The sequence below is a fragment of the Neopelma chrysocephalum genome, unplaced genomic scaffold (assembly GCF_003984885.1).
Source record: "Neopelma chrysocephalum unplaced genomic scaffold, ASM398488v2 Primary Assembly neopelma1_76, whole genome shotgun sequence".
NCBI lineage: Eukaryota > Metazoa > Chordata > Aves > Passeriformes > Pipridae > Neopelma > Neopelma chrysocephalum.
Window position 1 is genome coordinate 12,166,827 of NW_020897737.1, and position 14,070 is coordinate 12,180,896.

Consider the following 14,070-nt stretch of genomic DNA (forward strand, 5'->3'; position numbering starts at 1 on the left):
TATACAGGTGGGATTAATTTCATCTCATGTTGACTGGTCTACGAGCTCCCTTCTCTGGGTCATGGAAGAGATAAGTAATTCTAGAGACTGATTTATACTGTACTAGGATAGTTAATCAGAGCAGTAGGACAAGTTTTCTCCTGAGATGCCTGGATCTCTTCAAGGACACTTAACTAATTGACTTAGACTAGGTAAACTTTCAGATGCCTAGAACTAGTGAACTAAATCCCACTCCAGGTATGTGCTTAGGGAGTAAAGAGCTCCTTACACAGTTCTTCAGCGAAGGTGACAGAAGTGCTAACTAATACTTCTAAATGAGAAGAAAAGAAAAAAATCAACATAAGCCTTCCCTGGAAACTTGTCGGTCTATTTATTTTGTACAGACCACAGGATCTTGTCTTCATTGCTGAGAAGCAACAGGAGGTTGTGAGTTCAAGATGACTTGGCTCCTTGCTCTTTCATGAAGGCTGGGACTAACTCTGCAACAGCCTGTGTCGTCCTGCTCATCCTCTGTGCCTTTTGTCAGAGCCCCTCAATGCCCTGAAACAAAGCTGATGCAGCTTCCTGAATGGGCACAGAGAACCCCTTTTTGTGGGAAGGCCTTGCTTGTTTTGACGTCATAGCACAGATTTTAAGCTCCCACAGACACAAACAGACTTAGCTGTATGCTGGACCAGAATCAAAGTTTTATCTTGTAATTGCCCTTTGCACTCTGTTTTCTAAACACTCAAAATCCCAGCATTGCCAAGTGCTGAGTTTAATCCAAATCTTTCTGTGCTAAATCTTCTGAGGTCAGGACTTGATCCTATTCTCTGAGGCTTAGGTTAGATTTTCCATACTAATTTTTTTTATTCATTTTTTTAAATTATTTCTCCTTTCTGTGTTATACACAGTTTTTATTCTTTTCGGGCCTAAACTTTCTTCAGAATCTTTTATTACCCTATAAATTCCCAAGTCCAGCTCCTCATCGACCTTTTCTTTTATGCTTCCTTTAACTCATTTCCATAAAAGACAAACCTCCTCTAGACAAATAAAAAGATGCATATGTACCCACTTACTTGATGTAGAATAGTTTAAAATCCATAGGACCTGGATCTGACAGTAAGAAGGGCTTTTCATATTCATGCCATTTTTTACCTCTTTAAGTATTTAGGTCTATCTTTGCTTATTGTCTTCCACTTTATAGGTGGCTCTTTTTAAACCACTTGATTATTTTAATAAGCCTAACTTGCAAATGTGTGTTGGTTATATTAACCCTTCTCTACAGGGCAGCTAGAATCAGACATAAGTCTCTTTGTTTTCTGCAAAATGAGGCTGCTGTATTCACTTTATGTTTACAGATCTCCCATGGAAGCCAGTCTCCTATTTTCAATGAAATAAAAATATTTTGAGTTTAGATATGTCAGAATTTTTAACTACTGTCACATACAGACACTGAACATTTTCAGATAAAATGTTATTCAATCTTCTCTTAAATTTCTCATTATCAGCATTTTGGTTTCATAAAGTGGCCAGCATGTAGTTAATGTTACTGCAGCTTGTATGTTACAAATAGTAGATTTTAGAGGTTAAAATCTACTATAGAGATTTTAAAGTGCTGTTACTTTACAGAGATGACCAACCAGCCAGACAACACCATTGTTTCTGCCCCATTCCTCAGCTCAAGGAGATCCTACTTTCTTGTTGCTGGTGACTGCATTGAATGGAATTGTCAGGACTCAGGGCAAATTTGACTGTCTTACATAAAGACCTCACCTGGTCCTGGCTCTGACCTCATGAACGGGATCCTTAAATCAGAATATCATTAGAATATCAACCATCTAGATTGTAGTGTGAAAACAGAAGCTTGTCATGTTCAAATACTTGACCCTACTGTTTGCATCCCTGGGAGAAGGACTGCAGTGATCCTTCATCTTCTGGCAATTTTCATTTCATAGCAGATGGCAGAAGAAAAATCAAGGTGAGCCTTCTGCATTATCTCTGTTGGGATTAAGACCTTGGTCCTGAGCCATTGTGTGCATTTGACTGATTCCTTTCTGTATGCAATGGCCATTGCTTTTTCTCATGCCTGTCTGGGGAATGGTTGATATCTGATGGTGATGTGTCAGATGTTTGTAACTCATTGTGTGCAGGCACTTGGTGGTAGAGTATTCTGTAAGGCTATTTACATCCACTTTCCTTGTTCACACATCCTTTTATTTTAAAACATAGAATCATAGAATATCATGAGCTGGAAGGGACCCACAAGGATCATCAAAGTCCAACTCCTTGCCCTGCACAGGACAGCCCCAAGAATCCCACCATGTGCCTGAGAGCATTGTCTGCTGTATTAAAACTCCAAATGATGCCCTAGGATCAGACCATGCACTGATTTGAGTCTGTACTCATTCTGAAGTCTTGCCTGCTTCCCTAACATCCTTTTGGTCTGTCTTGTTTTGCATTATTTTCTTCTGCTTCCCCATTGCTGGCATTCTCTGCTGTTGCTGAGTGAGCCTGAGCTTCCTCAGCCTTTATTCCCGTTCCCTGCATGTATCTGCAATATAAGCATAATGGTCCATAAAACTGCTGTTGTGTCTTTCCAGGAAGAGTAGCACTCTTTACTGTACTTACTCCTTACTTGTTTATATTGTGCATGTGGCTAGTTCAGCTTGGAGTGGCTCATCTGCTGTGTCTCTTCACTGGTTTGGAGATCAGTCATGAAATAAATTTCATTCTTTGGACATTTTCGGTATTGTGGGCTGTGGAAGGATTCATAGTGGTATCAGGGACAGTTTTCTGAAAGCCTGTGTTACAGTTTTTACTGCTATTCTAAAACAACTGTGTTTGAAAAAACTGGTTTGCTTTTCTTGCGTGATTTTAAAGGAAAAGCACATTAACATGTGCAAGCAGCTAGACATTGTCTAAGTCACGCAGGTTTCTGGAACTGGTACCTGTCCAAAGATACCTGGACAAAGGTACAGGTAATATCTCACCTGGTAGTACTTCTGGCAACTAAATGTGACTTTTAAGTTATGTCAGTCAAGTGAAGCACTTGAGGCAATTCTGTCATTCAGATCTTATGAATTCACAGTCATAAATGCCTTAGCACTGATGTAAGGTTTTAATAAACCAAGTATATTTTCATAGTTTCATACTTGGAGAATATGTATAGTCAGAAAGACCTGGCCTTTTGAATATTGGTTAGTGATTTCAAATACCCTGAGTTCATTAGGAAAGTCAGCATTTCAACTGGGATTGACTGACCAATGAAAATAGTGGAGATAAACAAAGTAAGCACACTATGATTAATTAGCAAATATATGTGGTATTTCGTATTTCTGCAAAAAAATCCTGACATTTTCGTAGGAGACTCTGGGACTGTACATTATATAACCACGAGGTTTGCTTAATGAAGGAATGTATTCTGAAATTAGATTATTTGATGTACCTGTATTTTTTAAATTGACACTCAGTAGCCATATTCCCATGAACGCTGGCTTTTACTGCATTATAAAATATTATTCCCTTTAGAAATAGGTGTAGTTTTCCCCCTGAAAAAGGTGTTGCACAGCATGGATAAACCATCCACTGCACAGCTGCTGGGGGCTGGGCTCTGTAGATTTGGTCCCACGGTGAGTGATGAGAGATCTTGCAGAAGGTGGGCAGTAGCCACTGAATTAAATACCTGGGAGTCAAACTCTTTCATCCCTCTGTTCTGCCCTTGAGCTGCCTCCTGGGAAAAGCCAGCACCATTTTTGCATCCCTGAGAGATCACTATGCATAAAATTGTCATTTAGGTTCAGTGTTCCTGCAAACTGTGTTGCAGAGCTGGGCTGGCTGGTAGTGCCTGTGTTTACTTAGGTTGATCGAAAGGTCAGAGATAAACTTGCAGGTTTCACGTGGGCTCTGTGTTGATGGAGAGCCAGAGAGGCCTCCTGGAGCCAGGATGGCAGCTGCATTCACACTGTTCCAGGCAGTGCTGATACTGAAACATTGCTATTTCCTCTTGGACTGTTATCTGAGGTTTCAAAACACTTTTTTCCTGCCTTTTGTCCATCCCTTTTTCAATAGAGATTCACAGCTATAAAGCCTCTTATGGTCTTGACACTGTCCTTCAGACCAGAAGCAGGTCTATTTAGAATCAGGTCACTCTTGGAAAGAAAAAGTGGGGGAAAAGGGTAAAAGAAGATGCATAGAGGCATGTTCAAGACTCTGGGTTGAATCTTCCTCAGCTCTACTGGCATCTGCAGCAGGCACTGAGAGCTCATGGTCACAGCTGCAAGCTAAAGCTATGTTTCCTCTTGCCAAAGAACAGTCAGAACAAACAGGCTACCTCAGCCTACATTTAAACACGCCAAATGTTCCCAGGCCTTTGCAGGTTGCCCTGTTATGTGAAGCAAATTCACAGTATATTTACTCTTCTAAGTGTTGCAGCTCTGCTGTCTTTTTAGCTCAGTTTTGGTGTGAGCTCACAAGTGACTCTCATTTTCTGCTTCCTGACCAGAAACTCACTACTTTTCTGCACCAGCCAGTGCGCTGAGGACTCATGGCTTGAACTCCTCTGCTTAGTTAAGTGGCACAGTTTTTGCAACCCTCTCCTCAGGGGTCATGGATCATGAACTTACCCAAGAGAAAGACATTGAGACAAAATGGTCATGATGCACTCTCACATGCCAGGGCACAGAAAGAAACTTGAGATCATCTAATTCACTACACCATATGGAGGTAGGATTGTCTATACCTAAACATTTATCTGAACTGTTCTTGAAGGCATCTAAGAATATCTCCTAACAGCCACCTTCTGCAACTATTTCCACATCTTCTGTGTAATAATGTGTTTCTCATTATGGATAATAGGAATTTAATCCCTGCAGCTTCTTTTTGCATATGTTAATATTTCCAGTATATTTTCCCTCATCCTTCTCTTCTTTGAATTATACAACCCACTTCCTTCAATTCTTTCTTACAGGCTATGTTTTCATGCCCTCTGATTATTTGAATTTCTCTCCTCCATACTTTCTCCAGTTAGTGAACATCTTTCTTGAGCTCAAAACTCATCCCACTGTTTTAGTTGAAGCTTCACAAACACTGAATAAAGTGGAAAGATTGCTTCAGGTACCTCATGATGCTGCCTGGTATCGCATTTGGCTTTCTCATAACAACATAATGTTGTTGACTTATGCTCTGCTGTGACCCACCATAATCCCCATATCTCCTCCTGGAGAAGGCTTATATTTGTACAGCTGATTATTCTTTCCTGTCTACTTCATCTTTCAGGTCTCCCTTCTGTTTGCTTTAGGCAGTACCTTCAATTTGTCTGGATTGCTGTGAATACTAATTGGTATTTGCAGTCCCTACTGGTTAATACCACATGCAAACACAGTAAGCACCCTCTGTACTCCCTCATCTCAGTCACCAGTGGAATTATGAAGGACCTCAAGGGATGTAATCTCCCGTTTTGACAATGTTTACTACTAGCTACTCTCTGAAAGGAGTTGGTTACTCATCTCTCAGAAGATCCATCTAGACTGTTTCCTCATTTTATTTGTGAGGATATCACTAGGCAGACTATGTTAAGAGCACCTCTGTGATTCCTATTGATCTCCACAGCTACTGTGCAGTTATACATGGATCTGGGTTCTTTGAAATAAAGTTGTCCTTTTTTGTCTATACAGTATATTAATCTGGATTTGTGCCATAAGAATGATTTTATAAGAATGATTTTAAAAGTAATAAATTAGAGTAATGGAATTGTTTGTTGTTGTCATTGTTGTTGGGGTTTTTTGTTTGTTTGTTTTTGAAAAAAGAAATAGGTTAATTTAGCTTGCAGATTAAGACTGCAGGGGATATGTCTACCTATGCAGTAGCTGTTTACCCTCCCGTTATAACCCACAAGCATCTAGTCAGGACAGTCAGTTCATTCTAGAAGGCTACTCAGCTCACCCAGGAGTAACCATTAAATGTCTAGTCACGTGAGTTGACTCTAAACTCAGTCATTTTACCTGGATCTCCACAAACTAGCTGGAAGTAAGACACAGGCCTGATTCTGGGTGCCTTGACCCATGAGCCAAATCCTGCCTGTTTTCAGTATGTTCCACTCATGTTTTGTTACACATTTTTAGAGTGAAGAAGAAAAACAGAGAGAAGGATAATATTTACAGTATGAATAATGCTGCAACAGTGGAATTGTTATTGCTGATGTCAGTAACTACTTACTGTAGTGGGTAAATGATCTGTCATGGGAAAGGGGTAGTAAGTCTTCCTAACTGACCTATGAGATCATCTTTAATTAATGTTTGCTAATTATCAATGCTTACATTTATAGTGATTGGGCATTATCCTGTAAAAAAAACCAGGGGACTGGGGAGGAAGATAAAGTAGTAACAGAATAAGAAACGTGCACCAGCAACACTGTTAAAGTTTGTTTCCCTTATAACTTGATTTCCCTTCAAGACATCCCGTATAGGAGAGGGAGGTTTGGATACTGCTGTGAGAAATCACAAAATGGGGAAGGTTTTTTAGCATGGATGTAGTTTCAGGTGATGAAGTCTTGTCTGGGAAACAGTTCACTGAACAATTTGCTTTTTCACAAATATTCGCAACCATCAGGTTTTGGATTTTTTCCTGCACAAGTAGAGAAAAAGACCAGGAATGTGTAAGAATCCAACTGAAATAATCAGGCCCTAAAAAGTAAGAACAAAGAATAGCATCTCCTGATCCCTCTTTGATATCCATGCAAGACCCTCACTGTTCCACAGTTGCCCTCAGCGTAAAGTTGCTGTTGTAGAAGTTTGCTGTCCCAAACAACAGTTCATCCCAAGAAACTCATGTGTTAAACTATGGTGGGTAAGATTTGGGGTCATGGCAGCTCTTCTGTGATGTGATATTGCCGGGAGCTTTATGTATAAGAAAAGTGTAATGCGATGATTTAGTCTTTTCATGTTTTGCAGGTTTACAGACCATTCCTGTCCCCTTCTGCTGTCTAAAGCTGTACCCTGGTGCTATAAGGGATACCCTCATTCTTCATCCTCCTAAGCTGACACAGGTCCTGCTTGTGATGCCTTGTATCATTTTTACGGTGTGAAATAAACAGGGCTTTTACAAGCCTGGCTTTGTTAGACGAAATTTCAAGCCCTCACATGTGACTTAATTACAGTTCACTGATTTGTGGTTTGCTGCAAGCATAGATCTTTCTTCCACTCATTTCTGCCTAATCTCCAGCCTGCCAGATCTCAGAGAATGGATGGGAAGAACTGGGAAACACACACTTTGAAGCTGATTTCCCATGCTGAGCACAAATCTTGCACAGAAACCTGCTCCTTTGTGCTTTGCACTGCATTCCACTTGTGCATGGCCCTCCTGTCCCAGTCACACAGCTTCCCTGTTCCACAACCCAGTGCAGCCTTCTGCAGCCATCCAGTAAAATGTGCCAGAAGCATCCACTGTCCCGTGCTCCTGGACCTGTGTCTCATTCTGGAGCAGAAGGTCTGTGGGATCCTTTTAGATGGAGGTAGATCTGAAGGGAGTTTCTCTGGCTGTGTGGACTTACAGGAAGAGTCTCTGATACCTCACTCATCCTGCAAAGTCCTGCCTTCCTATCTCTCTCTCTACTGGGCTGACCCAGGCCGGCAGTGTCCAACAGGAAAAGCGGTGGTAAGTGAGCTCCACCTAAAGGCTCAGCCCCAGCCCCAGCACTCTCCCAGAAAGGGAGGAGGGATTTACAGGGATTTCATCATGCCTGAGCTCACGCTGTGCTCCACCTCCAGGATGAAGCGCAGGTTACTCAGCAAAATATAGGAGCAACCAGTAATGCTCTTTGTCTCCATTGCAGCCAGGGGTGCTGCTGACCTAGCATGATTTTGTATTTATCACCTTTCATTTTATGGTTTTCGAGGTCATTTGTGCAGTTATTTTTTTCTGACAACTGTGGCACTATTGAGATTTAAATGCATAGCCATATATTTATGAATATATAAAGGCAGAGTCGTGTGTGTTTCTCTATCTCATTGAAAGACTGTAATATTGAAAGACATTTCCCACAAAGCTGGGACTATCCAAAGTCAAGGCTTGAAGCTACAGCTTTTCACATCCTGGAATAAACATGGTCCCACCTTCCCTATGTGTGTGTGCACATCATATTTCTATACCTAACACTACAGTTAAAGGGAAAAAATATCACAAAGTAGTCAGTAGTGAGTTTCCAATACCAGGTCACAAAATAACCCCAATGTTCTGAAGTTCATGGTGCCTGCAGATGAAAAGCCAGAATTAGCACTCATATTTCCCTCCTGAGGCTGTTTCCAAATGAGACAGTACAGACCAAGAGCACTGGACTACCTGCTTGTCATTGTTCAAGGCCTTACATGTGGCATCAAATATAAACAAAGAAACAACATAGGAGAAATTAGGAAGGGTGGGAATGGGTTCTCCCAGTGCAGGGACTCTCTTGTGCATCAAAGGGAATGAAATTTGTGAGGCAGTAGTAACTGTGATCCCTGGAGTGGTAATATTTGAACATATCTAGCTCATATAAAATTGGAATCACTTTAAAATTTGCGCAGTCATGCTGCAGCAGGTCGTATTTCCAGTTCTGAAAATTCCATTACTGGGAATGTTTGGACAATGTGGAGATGTGTCTGACATTAGCAGTGGGATCCCAGCAGCACGATGGTTTCCACATGTTAAGAGGTGCAGGGTGGGTGAGCAAGGCAAGCAAAAGGGTTGAAGAAAGTATAACTCTGTGTTTTCCTCAGTTAAGAGCAGCTGACTTGGGAACATCTCATGCTGAGGACTTCCAATATCCTGAGCAGGTTCTTTGCAGGAATGGATCCTTCCCTCCTTGCCTCCCCCATCACACTCAGGCAGGAGGCTCTGTGGTGCTGGCCAGGCTTTGTTCTCACTGAAGTTGCTGATTTCTCTCCTTCAGTGTGAATGAAAGTGGAGTCACATCAATATTGAGCACCTTTGAAAATCCCTCTCAGAATTCACTGTGTTTATTCAAATAAGTATTAGTTATGGGAATTTTTTTGGCTAAAGAAAATCCCTTACCGTCATTTCATCAAAATGTAGAATATGGTGTCTTACTTCCCCCGAGTGTCCTCTGCTGTGTTTCGTCTTCTGATGTATTTTTCCCACAGTTACAGTCTGTAGAAGAGAACTGCCTTTTTAAATATTATTCCAGAGATGAGAAAGGGCATAATTTCTAAACACAATACAACAATTTTGTTAAAGTGACAATAACCTTTTTGTCAATACTCTAAAGTGATCAAAACAAGAATTGGGAAGATCTGCAACTTAATAAATGAGACCAATAGAAAGAACAGACGAGAAGAATAAACCTAGCCATGCAGCTAGGTATGGGATCAACCTAATCCCTTCTCTGCAAGGAGCTATAGAACTTTATGCCTGGAATATTTGTTTGGCTCCAACGAGTGACCCCTGATGTGACCACAGAGAGCTGTATTTGAGCAGTCAGCTGAGGGACTCAGGAGAATTTGGGCACCTACTGGGATGCCTCCCTTCAGGAGGATGAGGAGTGATTCAGGCCAACTGCTTGCTAAATTTTGTACATCTTACAAACAGTGGTGGAAAATAGCTGCTTTTAAGAGTGGTAGAGAGGGTCCAGGAGAGGTCTCTGCTCCTCTCCAGGCTTTTGGAAATGGTAAAGGACATGAGGCTAAAGAGGGATGCCTGTGAAACAGAGCCTTGTTTTGCGCACATATGTACATGTGCATACACACAGGAACATGATCCAGGGATCAAGAGTTATTACTTCTAATAGTACCAAACTGCACCTTAGTAAAGCTGTGGGGCTGATTGCCCCTGTGAATGTCTGAGTTCTGCAAAAGCATTTTTATGTTACTTTCAAAGAACAAAGCAGGCAGTAAGGACATCAATACCTCAAGTACTTTAAATGTGTATTCAATATTATTTGTGTGAATTCTTCAAATTTAATTTCTAATACAGTTAGACACCTACCTGGGAAATTTCCAGTCTCACAGTTTCAGACAGAGGTCTCTCTGGCCTGTTAGCTATAATGCAATCTATCAGAGAAGGCTGTCAGCCCCTTGTCTCTTAAATACTTGCAGAATCAAAGAAAGACATAGCATCAACCCCCTCCCCTTACACTGATTTTTTTTTAATAGCATTTGGATTTTTCAAAAATACTTAGGGCCCAAGTTGGAGGAAAAATTCTTTATCAAGCAGAACTGCATGTCCTAGAGGGCTTAATCCCATTTTAGGCAATTTCAGTAAGAAACTACTGCCTTTAAACATGTAGGACTAGTTACTGAAAAAACACCCACAGGAGGGAGCTCAGGGGCCTCTCTTTTCTCACATGAGGGACTAAGTACTGAAGTTAGACACACAGAGCAACAGAGCATCAGACTATTGCTGTGGGAAAGTAACTCTCTTTTATTTCTCTCCTCTTTCACGAAAATATTCTGGCTGCAAGTTACACAGTGCTGCCTGAGCTTCAGGGCTTCATGGTAAATCTGCAAGGACTTGGTGGACAGGTCTCAGCTAAGGCTCATACAAAAGCCCAGCACAGGCTGTGTTGTTCCATGGATGTCAGCAAATTTAGCCTCTCTTTTACTGCCTTGAGCCCTGTGAGAGCAGTTTACAAAAGCCCCGATAAAGGCCACTGAGAGACGGCCAGACTCAGGAACCCTTGTCTTGCAGCAGTTCTTCAAGATCAGCAGGCAGGGTGAGGTGCTGTAAGGAAGGTCAGGGGCCACATCTCCAGGAAAGCAGTGAGTTCTTCATTTTAGTGATCCATATAAAGGTTGAACCAGCAAACTGGTTTTGTGTCTGTGCAGCTTTAAGTGCTTAACAGACCCACTGAATCTGGGAGCAGAATAAATAAAATTTGATAGGCCATGGGCTCTTTTGTCCAGGCAAATCACAGATTATTTCTGAATGGCACAAACTGCAGTGGCATTATAAGGCTTTTCTTACAAGCAAAGGGTACCACCAAAACTCTGGTGTTTCCTTCTGGTCTCCATGAGTACAGTCAATCCAGCTGAACCAGAACACCACCACTGCTGGGGACAGGTGGCTTTCAAAAGCCAAGCTGGACTCAGAAATTTAATCGAAAGGAAGGAGGGCATAGGGTGGCGACAGTCAAAAACATGTATCACATCTCATCTTGAGCAAACCACAGGATGATCACAGCTGAACCAGCCTTTCTGTGGGGGATGCCAGTGCCTGAAGGATGAGGTGCAGTGAGGGGGAAAAAAAGGACAAAGCCTTCTCATTCAAGTCCTAACAAGAGGATGCTTTAGCAAAGAAAAAGCCCCAAAACATTATCTAAAAAAACTGGGCATTGTCCTCCCTGTTGTTCAATTTAAGAAGCACTTACACAGTATTCTGACTTGAAAAACAGAGCTTAATTATCCAGTGGTGTCAGACTAATAAATCAGGAAGCCAGTTCATCTCCAAGCACTATTTAGACTCTTTCTCACTATGAGCCAGATCCTGTAGTTTTTACCTGAAGCTTCATTTTCATTTGCTTTAATACACCACCTGAATTTTACTGTGGGTAGCACCTGAGTGCTTCAGTCAGCACTTAGTTGCCTAAAACGCTGACAAAAAAAAGTATCAAAATATAGATTTATGACTGACTTTGAGGCACTTAGTTTTGAAGAATAGCTCCTCCTTTTCTTAAATGTTAATATGAAGATTGCCTGACAAAGCCAAAAGGAGAATTTGAAAATTTAATTCATTGTTTAATATCAAGTTCTAGTTATTTACAGGTATGTTTTGTCTTGTCATTCATAATTTCTGTTTTATTCTTTCCATGCATTTATTCAATTCAGCAGTTCAGTTAGATAATGTTGAATTCACCTCAACATTTATGCCTGGCAACAGCCTTTGAGGTCACAAGGTGATGATTTCGTTAGAGGAATCAAGCAGAAGTGGAGGGAATATGGGGGGTGAGAGGGGGAAAAAAGCTTTTGTCGAAACACAAATATCTTCTGTGAGACCACTTTGAGCAAATATAGCTCTGGCACTGTGCTAGCAAGGGGAATGTGGGAATGAATATCGGCCAAGCTCTTCTCCCACTGTAAATATTCTCTTTTTTGCTAAATCTCTCAGGCAAGGTCTCTGTTCAACCCCCTCCTCTCTCCTCACCAGAGGACCACGGTCAGAGCCAGGCTGTCCTGCCATGTCCCAGCCAGCCAGTCTAGCCATTTGCAGCCATGCAGGAGTGCTGCAAACTGCACCCAAATTTCATGACACAGCCCCCTCATTTTGCACTGGCAGAGGAGACCAGTGGCAGCCCAACCCAGGGGGAGGTGATGCTGGATATAGCAGTGACCCTCCAAACATTCTCAATTCCTTAGACAACTGCATAACTCTGCTTGTGTGCAGCAGCCTCTATACCCGTGCTTAGAGGTCATGCATATTTTGCAGTACAGTTATTTGGTTATCAAAGGTATTGCTGATGTTTCGGATAAGGACTGGAATTTTCTATATATAATTAACAGTAGGGGGTGGTGCTTTTTTGGATAATGGGATCTTTAGATGCTGGAGGTTGAAAGAGAGTGGAAAAGGGACGCACATATGATCTTTCATACAAAGTAGTCTGGTGATAATGCCCAGCTCATGCTCCCTTCGCTCGCCCTTTGATGTTCAGACCATGCATCAGATGTGAGAAGAATGACTGACAATCCTGAAACAGTGCATGGTGTCTAATGAGCTCACTGGGGCTCATCACTCCTGGGTTTGACATTTTAATCTGAGCCCCTCAGCTTCCAGCACTTTGATTCACCCTTTTGTTTGCCCACAGCTCTGTGTCATTGAAAACTGGCCATCTCCAGAAGACAGAGACAGTCCTTCCCAGGAATCACAAACCTCTTTAGCTGGTGTCTGCAGTCATACCTGTCCCTCATCGCTTTTCACTACTGACTGCCATCCTACTCCAGGATTTGGCTTGCAAGGCCAGTGTCTGTCACCTCTGCATTCACACCCCCCTGCATATGCACCGTCAGGTGGCAGAGGCAAAGGAATTTGGTTTTGCCTGACCAGCAACAGGAACTCCAATGTAGACCACAGGAGGACAGTGACTCCAATGTAACCACAGGAGGACTGGCCTTGGGAGTTCCCTGCAATGGCAGTGTGCATCCTTGAGCTCCTGCACATGGCATTTGCTGCAGAAAAACTGGATGGTGTTGAACAGATGGACTGAACCCTATTCTTGGATAGGACTCCCCATCCTTACCATGGGGCTCTGCCAGACATTGCTGTGCATGGGAGCCAATCCAGCCTATCCCAGGGAATAACTGTGGGACTATGCATGCAGGGGCTACAGACCATGAATCCTTACACAGCAGAGGTGCTCTCAACACCTTCATGACTTCTATCAAAACAATGGCTCCGCTGGTTTTATGTGAACATCACAGACATGCTGCTGTCTGACTGGATGTGCTGCCATTTAAGGAGGGAAGAACTGAAGTATTAGACAAGAACAGTTATATTGTTTCCTTGCAGACACAAGAGACAGTGAGTGAACCTTCCTTAACATCTCATGTTAATGGAGGAGGAACAGAGTTTCTCTGCAAATACCAAATGCCATTCCCAAACTTCGGATCCCCTGTTATTTTGAGATCCTTATACCCTACTGAATGCTGCAATTCATTCATCTCCTCGAGGCATTTCTTTCTGCAATGGTCCTGCAGGGGAAAGCAGCTCATGGCCTCGCTTCTTGCAGAGAACCACTAGCTATCCATGCTCTGCAGCACCCCACAGCTCTGATGTCCTGTAGGACAGCTTCTTCTATGGACTGTGGGCTTGTGCTAACCCCACCTCAGCCTCGTACATCCTTGTGTGAGCACAAAGGACAAGTGGGCAAAGGGACCAGCTGCCAAGCCAAATGGTGAGTCAGACAGGACACCGAGTAGCAGCAGATCATTAAGTAATTGAAACACAGCCCTTGCCATTGAATGGGTAACACTGGGACTCAGACTCTGCCTTAAACTTCCTACAGGGACATCAGTGTGATTCCCCCATGTTTGGGATTGCCTACCTTTAAAAGGCAAAATAGTATTTGCTCAATGGCCTAAGAGTTATAGATGAAAATAAGTCCTAGGT